This window comes from Coenobita brevimanus, chromosome 63, assembly GCF_032717465.1.
Source record: "Coenobita brevimanus isolate Jiangsu-jjx chromosome 63, ASM3271746v2, whole genome shotgun sequence".
Classification (NCBI taxonomy): domain Eukaryota; kingdom Metazoa; phylum Arthropoda; class Malacostraca; order Decapoda; family Coenobitidae; genus Coenobita; species Coenobita brevimanus.
In genome coordinates, this window is record NC_137016.1 from 42,865,098 (window position 1) to 42,873,352 (window position 8,255).

Genomic DNA, 8,255 nt, shown 5'->3' on the forward strand with positions numbered 1-8,255 from the left:
GACTCTTCGTCCAGGCCCTGATGATTCCTTGTCTGGGCAGGTCCTACAGCCAGGCTCGTCGATTCCTCCGAAGGGAAGATGCGTACTCCAGTGTCGACTGCTATGGCAGGTAAATATAAAGATGATAATTTGAATTGTTGTGAGCAGGTGGAGATTGTCAGATGTGAAAGGATTGAACTTGCTGGTGAATCTCTTGAGTGTGTGGAAGAGTTTTGTTATTTGGGAGACATGTTGTGTGCTGGAGGTGGAGCTGGAGCTAGCTCTGTGGCTAGGGTGAGAAGTGGTTGAAAGAAGTTCAGGGAGCTCTTGCCTCTCCTGACATTGAGAGGGCTCTCCCTATGTGCTAAGGGGTCTTTGTATGCAGCATGTGTTAGGAGTGTAATGCTGTATGGTAGTGAGACCTGGGCAGTGAAGGAGGAAGATATTCGCTGGCTCAGACGTACAGAAATGACAATGATTAGGTGGATGTGCAGTGCGTCCCTGCGTCCAAGGCCTGGAGGGGCTGGGTTTACGATGGAAGAGTTGAGAGGTAGGATGGGACTGGAGTGTATTGGTGTTGTGATGAGGAGAGGTAGATTGAGGTGGTTTGGACATGTGGAGAGGATGGGGGATGATAATTGGGTGAGGAAGGTGAGAAGTGTTAATATTGGGGGTGGGGTTATGAGGGGTAGACCGAGAAAGACATGGGACGAGGTCATTAAGTGTGACCTAAGGGTTAAGGGACTGAACAGGGAGACTGCAGTGGATCGTGCAGCGTGGAGAGCCGCCATTAGGTGACCAAGGCTGACACATGCAAGCATGTTGGAGCCTTTAAAAACGAAACGAAATGAACGAAAACCTCTGTTATCTGTAGGGGTTAGGTTGTCCACTCAGGAATTTTTTTTAATTGGGGGCATCATATCTGCATAAAAACTCCCAGTGTATGAGTATTTTTTTTTTAAAATCAGGCGCATCATATCTGCACAAAAACTCCTCATGAGTATTTTTTTTTAAATCGAGCGCATCATTTCACCTTCACCGCTTCCCGTCCGATCAGCGAAGTTAAGCAACGTTGGGTCTGGTTAGTACTTGGATGGGTGACCACCTGGGAACACCAGATGCTGTTGGCATCCCTACGTGTCAAGTGGGGTTGGTGAAGGATTAGTGCCCCTCCCTGTAAAACAATTAACTCTAAGCCCTTGGCCACCCCGTCTGGGATACATGGCGTCTGGCAATGAATGAAAATGAATGAGTATTTTGTTTAATCGAGCGCTTCATATCGGCATAAAAACTCCTTCATATGAGTATTTGTTTTTTAATCGAGCACTTCATGGCAGCATAAAAGCTCTAGTGTATGAGTATTTTTAATAGAGGGCATCATATCAGTATAAAAGCTATCTGTGAGTATTTTTTTTTAATCGAGCACTGCATATCAGCATAAAAACTCCTGTATATGAGTACAGGTATTTCTTTTAATCGAGCGCTTTATATCAGCATAAAAACTGCGTATGAGTACTGTATTTTTTTTTTTTTTTTTTTCCCTATTGAGTGCCTTGGTTTGTTATTTGGTTATAAGGTTACCACCCAGCGTTGTTAAGGGTTTCCTGGGTTACAGGAAACCATTAGGATTGTCATTCAGAGTTGAGCAACAAGAAGTGGAAAGAAGAGTAACAGAAAGTGGCAGGAAGGATGGAAGAAATAGGATAAGAGGAGGGCAGAAACAGATAATTCATGATAAAAGCCAAGAAAGGAGTTAGCAGCGCTACATCCAGTGTTTGGATGATGGTCGCCACCGGCTACCACTCTGTGTGTATGGTATGCCAGGTAACACTTAGCCGCATAAATGAAGGTACAGCTATATTGTATTTTGAAGGACTTACAGTATGCAAGTCACCAAATCACTCCTCTGCGACTGGAAGTCGTTTATTTCACTGGGGACTACTGACTAGTAATCAAACACCTAACCTGCTCTGTATCATACTAACGCGTTCGTGTGCCTATCCAGGTGGACAGTATGCTGAGGTGCTCATCTGTGTGCTCAGCAGAGGACTGTGATGCATTTGTCTTGAATGAAGTCCCTGGGGGTGTGCTGTGCCCTGTGTATGTGGGGGTGACCCAGCTGCTGCAGGTTCCCCAGGATGTCTCAGCCCTGCCCTCAGGACCCCTGGCTGACCTGGTCACCGCACATAATATGACCACCCTCGACCATCTCGAACTCTACTTCCAGACTGACATGGGTATGTTCTCACTCACCTTGGGGATTCATGTTTACCATGCAGTCTCAAACTGAACCTGCTTGCTCGTTTTGTATTTATACTGCAAATGGGTTACCTTCATAGATGCCTGACTGATCTTCTGACAGGTATATGTGAAGTGTACCTCTAAATAAAATGAACAAAAATGTATGGATGGTTAGGCCCGCAAGGTACGGCCAGGATTCTGGAAGCCTGAATGGAATATCAATGACTGTCTGGCTCGCTTAAGCGGCATGCAGCTGACGAGTTTCCCACTTTTGCTTTGCATCTTCACTTTCTTTGTCTCAGGATCGTATGTCATCTAATCCTTAGATAAAAAAAAAAAAAAAAAAGTAAATCTCAGGGAGACATAGGACCACCTCATTTTGAAGTTTTCTTACTTTTTTTAATTCATTTTTACCATAGCCTTTCATGGGATTCTTTGCATATTTTGTGAGTGTAGTCTCGTTTCGATGTTTATTTCTTTTTTAAGTCGCGAATAGCGTTTATAGGTCTTTGTTTACAATCCTCCACGGTCCCGAACAGACGGACGCTATCTTGTGCGCCGAAAAAAAACGGACGCCATTTTAGCACGCCATTTTTAATACAAAAATTACCATTGTCATTGTTGATTTTTTCAAACCTAACCTAAATGTTCGTCACCAGATCCAACCTACTTCATCTTAACCTATTTTATGCTAACCTAACCCAACCTATCCCTTATATACTTGTTTTTCCTTGTTTTCTGGATCCTATTCATACTCGAAAATGCACTTTTGTACACATTTACAGTCATTGAATCAATTAACCCCTACACCGCGGGCATGTTTACCAATGTTTTGCGTGTCGTGCGGGGTTATTCGGGCTCCGACAGACTCTCAAAAAATATTTGCCAAAAATCAATTATTAGTCCTAGAATATTAAAATTACATATGCTTATGGCACATACCTTCAGCTTTCTTCTGGAATGTTTGTTCAGCCTTCGTCGGTTACCGTAGGACTTGTGGAGACCTCTGAAGTTGGGTAAGGAAGTCTCCACTTTACACTTCCCGACAACCCGTAATATGATTACCACAACCAGATATTAACACTATAAACACTACCGGTACTCTATGATTTTCAAGCAGTTTGGGATCCATACTCCAAAAAAAAAAAAACTGTGAAAGCAATGAAAATTACGAGCGCGTCTGACCGTCACACTTGCGCTAGTTCGCTCTTGGTACTCTGTCATTTATTATTCATAAAACCCCTCACACTTAATATTTCTATTACTATATCACATTTATATATATCTGGAGTTTTTCTCCATAAGTTTCCTTCAGTAGTATTAGTTTATTGTCACTGAAGTCATTCAATTTTTCGTCCAGTAAAATACGTAGAGAGCCACGGATTCACTTTCACTGTTATAACATAAAGTATTTGAACTCATATTCTTATATTACTAATTACTTACATTACTATTTACATTTTCTGTTGTATGTTCAATATTTACCCTTCTATTTCACTTACACTATGTTAGTCACTGTCACTTTCAGTAAGATAAAACTATAATACACTGTTCAGTCATATGTACTGAACAGCCATTGCTTTCACTTGCTATTTACACATTATTTACACATTACTCTCCTTTCCCACTTGCACTTTTAGAACTGCTTCTGGCTGTGGTAATCAAAGAAGCAGGTAACACAGAAGGGAACCTGGCACTCAGTGCACTGCCAAGAGGTGCGTTTGTGCTCAGGTGTGCGGCGGGTGGTATGTGCACACACCTGACACCTGCGGATCGCAGCCTTCCTTTTACCTGTGGCAGGCATTAGCTCCAGTCTGTGCCGATCCATATACGCCCTCTGCTCAAGTCGGTCGGGATGTGTTACTGGATGGCGCCTTGGAGTTGCTGCTGTCACCCTACCATATCTTTCCAGCAGCTGCTGGACACAAGTCCTGGCGAACAACCTCAGGGAGAAGGACTTGGGTGGCTTGACCTTCATCTTGTACAGGATGAAGGCGTTCAGCATCGTCATATCTATGAGATGCAGAAAACTTTCCTGTACCACCTAGTATTCTTCCTGAGGCAGTCGATCTCACCAGTCATCATGTCGGACTTGTCCACCAGCCGTATGTTGATATTGTAGTCTAACACAGCATCAGGTTTCATCACAGGTTCGCCTGTCCTATGGTCGACCTTCCCACTGTCTGTCATTTCCCCCTTATGTACGGTGGTGAGCATGTGCACGACCCTTTTGTCGTGCCACCGTATTGCCAGCATCTTCTCAGACTTGCGTAGGTGCACATCTCCTCGCTGCGAGGTTCCTGCCTCTGTGAATTTAGGGCAGTGGGCACGATTACTTTTGACAGTGCCGCAGGAGCCAATGCCGTGCTCTGAAAGGTATTTGGCAAGTTTCGGTGCTGTATAATAGTTGTCTGTATACAGCACATGATTCCCACCAAAATACTTTTCAAGGAGCACTTTCACTACACAGCCTGAGAAGCCAAGGGGGTGTGTTTTATCCAGATCGACAGTGCTGGCTGAATAAATGACGAAGTCAAGGATGTACCCCGTCTTACAGTCGCACAGTACATGCAATGACAGGAGAGGTAAGGAATAGTATGGAATTATTTTTATTTGTCTTGGAAATATTAACAAAATCACTCACACACGAGTGAAGTATAAGTAGAGTCCCGCTAGCTACCTCCCTGTCTCACTTTCTCTCTCTCTCTTCCAAGTTGCTAAGCCTTTCTCCCTACTACCTGCCGATTCTATGGCCTCTCTCCTTCTGAGCTCTCCTAAATTCTGGTGAAACAAGGGTCGTGTCATGTGTGTTACACTGTGGTTGGAAAGTTCCAGAAACCTGTGTGTGAGTATGTGTGTATGTCACTAGGCTTTGTTCCCCTGCTATCTAGCTGACAAATTGCCTGCATCATCTCCTGACATTGCTACTTCCTAATCTGTCGTCATCTTTTCCTCAGTTAACTTGCAAGATCATTTCCCTTTCCCAGGCTCGCATAGAGCTGTCTATCTGTCTATTTATCTATCTATTATGATTTGTAAATATAATATGGACTCATAACATCGCTCGGCCGTGCCGCTGAAGGTCCTCCGACAGCAATTATCATTGACATATGCTAATCTATTGGTACATAATATTGATTATAATATTGTATACATATAACATTCATAGTAAATAGCAATAGTCCCATACTATTCTTTACCTGTCCTGTCATTGCATGACAAATGGGAACCAAGATTATCTACTTACAAACAACTCAAGTATAACAACTGCTCGTCCACAAGTCTAATATATAACTTCTCTACAAGTAACTACAAAGTCCTTTTTATGACATTAGTATGCATGTAGGCTACTGTAGCAGCTGCCTTGCACACGCTCTCAAATTGTCTGCTGTACAGCAGAGTTGATTCTAGTCACTATGCTCTAGCCCAGTTCCTTACTGCTGGACACACCTCTTTTCCTTCTTGCTGTATGCTAGCTGTTAAGGTGCGATGGGTCAGGGAATGAATGCTCAAATTTAGGAAATGCTGCATATAACACTACCCACCTGGTCACATCAGATGCCACCAGATACGTTTCTGACCAGGTAAACTTAAGGTTCAGAAGGAAAGGACTAATTGTGTAAATATATTTTTCAGGTGCGTGAGTTGATTGTCACCCGTGGAAGCTGCCTAGAGAGAGGCGGAAAGAAGAAGAAGAGGAATCCCCAGCTAACTTGAAACTGTAATGGATGTTAACCCCAACACCTGCCTGTAGAATGTGGTAAGTGTGTGAATGTGATGCCTCTTTGTTCTTGTTATTGCTTCAGGCCCATCAGGATATGAATCTTTGTGTGTGTGTGTGTGTGTGTGTGTGTGTGTGTGTGTGTGTGTGTGTGCGCATGTGCACGTGCACACGCTTATAGTGAAGGTATGTGGCATGTTACCATAGGGCACGTGTGGTTTTGTTCCTTTCATGTATCTCGGTTTGTTTATCTGTGGGTGAAGCGATGAAAGTGAATCAAAAGGTAGATTATGAAATATAGTGGACTGCAGGCTGATGCTCTTCTGCAGTCCACCATCCTATCTCTCTGTCTATCTATTACCAGACGCCTTAATCCCATAAGGGTTGTCCACAAGCAAATCGCCTCCATGTTGCCCTGTCCCCCGCCATTTCACAGCCCTGGTCCCAGCTCGCACCCCTCTCTCTCATATACCTCTCCACTCCATTCCTCCATCTCATCCTTGGCCTCCCCCTCCCTCTCCTCCCCTCCACGTCACTCACATACATTATCTTCATTAGCCTCTCACTCTCCATCCTCTCCACCATCCTCCTTATTTGAAATTGTGGGTTGAGGGAGGTTGTATATTAGTGTCACCAGGTGAAGGCATCCCTCTTTAGCGTCAGTTCTTTTTTTATTTTAATATACACAGTTAGTGGATTTATACAAACCAAGGATGAACTTTTTTTTTTTTTTCCATCATCCTCCATGCAGAGATAGGGAAGGTGTTGTGAGATGTTTAAATACCTGGGCAGCTCCACCACTCACACACATCAATGCCACCACATGAAGGCACCTTAGGCTAAGTAAAGACAGTCTAAAGTATTGGACCTTATGTTGTTTATGTGTTGGTCAGGAAATTATATTCATCTTGGACATGTGTTAGGAGTGTAATGCTGGATGGTAGTGAGACATGGGCAGTAAAGGAAGAGGATATTCATTGGCTCAGACATACAGAGGGCAGTGATTAGATGGATGTGCCTGGGAGGGCTAGGTTTACAATGGAAGAGTTGAGAGTAAGGAAGGGACTTGAATGTACTTTTAATTTCACTTCTGTAACCCAGGAACACACTTACACCTGTGAGTGGTAACCATTTTTGTGAGGTGAACCATTTTATGAGGTGAAGTGGAGCCAACTATGGTGCCCCTGTTAACTGAGTGGAGAGATGTAAATGGGTCATTCCATCGTGAGAAACGTTATATTCAGAGATAAGTTACTGATATACTCTCACTTGTATTATGTAGGCAATATAAATAAATGCTGTTTGCAGGGTATACTACCAACACCTCACAGTACATTATGCCATGGTCAGATTATTCATATGTTTTTATTCTGATTTTGTATAAATTTTTAAAAGTGGCGTGAGAAACGTTACCGCGATGCTACCCCACCTTTTACTTTGCTTGAGTATTTTCAATAACTCTGTGATTTTACTGGTTAGGTCAAGAAGTGCTTTATATCAGTCATATGTCAGTGTATGAGGATCATAATCATAGCCAGCAAATTCTATTTCCCCTAAGAATTTTGCTACTGTTAAGGAAAATGTGACCGTGAGACACGTAACAGGAAAAGTGAGAAACGTTACTTGTGCGATTTATATTTGGATGATGGATGGATGGTGTTGTCCCAGATGATTGGCTGAGGAGTGTAATTGTAAATGTGTATAAAAGGAAGGGTGATGACCTGGAAATAGGAAATTATAGAGGTATAAAGCTTTTAGATCAGAAAATGAAGGTAATGGAGAGAGTCTTAGAAGGTATGATTAGAGAGAATGTTGATGAGATGTATTTTGGGTTTATGCCAGGTAGGGGGACCACTGATGCCATATTCATTGTTAACAGCTTCAGGAAAAATATATTGGTAAGAAAAGGGATCTGTATTTTGTTTTTGTTGATTTGGAAAAGGCCTTTGACAGAGTCCCTAGAGAGGTGGTGAAGTGGGCATTGAGAAGGCTTGACTAGGAGGAGTGGCTGGTTAGGATGGTTATGGCTATGTATGTGGGTGCTCGCACCCAGGTAGCACCCAGGTAAGAGTGAATGGAGATTTGAGTGATGAGTTTTCTGTGAACGTTGGTGTGCATCAGGGGTCAGTTTTGAGTCCTGTGTTGTTTATCATGGTACTTGAAGCCCTCTCACATGACTTCAAAAGCAGATTCCTGTGGAAGATGTTGCATGCCGATGATTTGGTGTTGATTGCAGAGAATGAAAGGGAAGCGGAGGAAAGATTCAGGAAGTGGAGGGATGGTATGGGACACAAGGGCTTAAGGGTAACTGCAG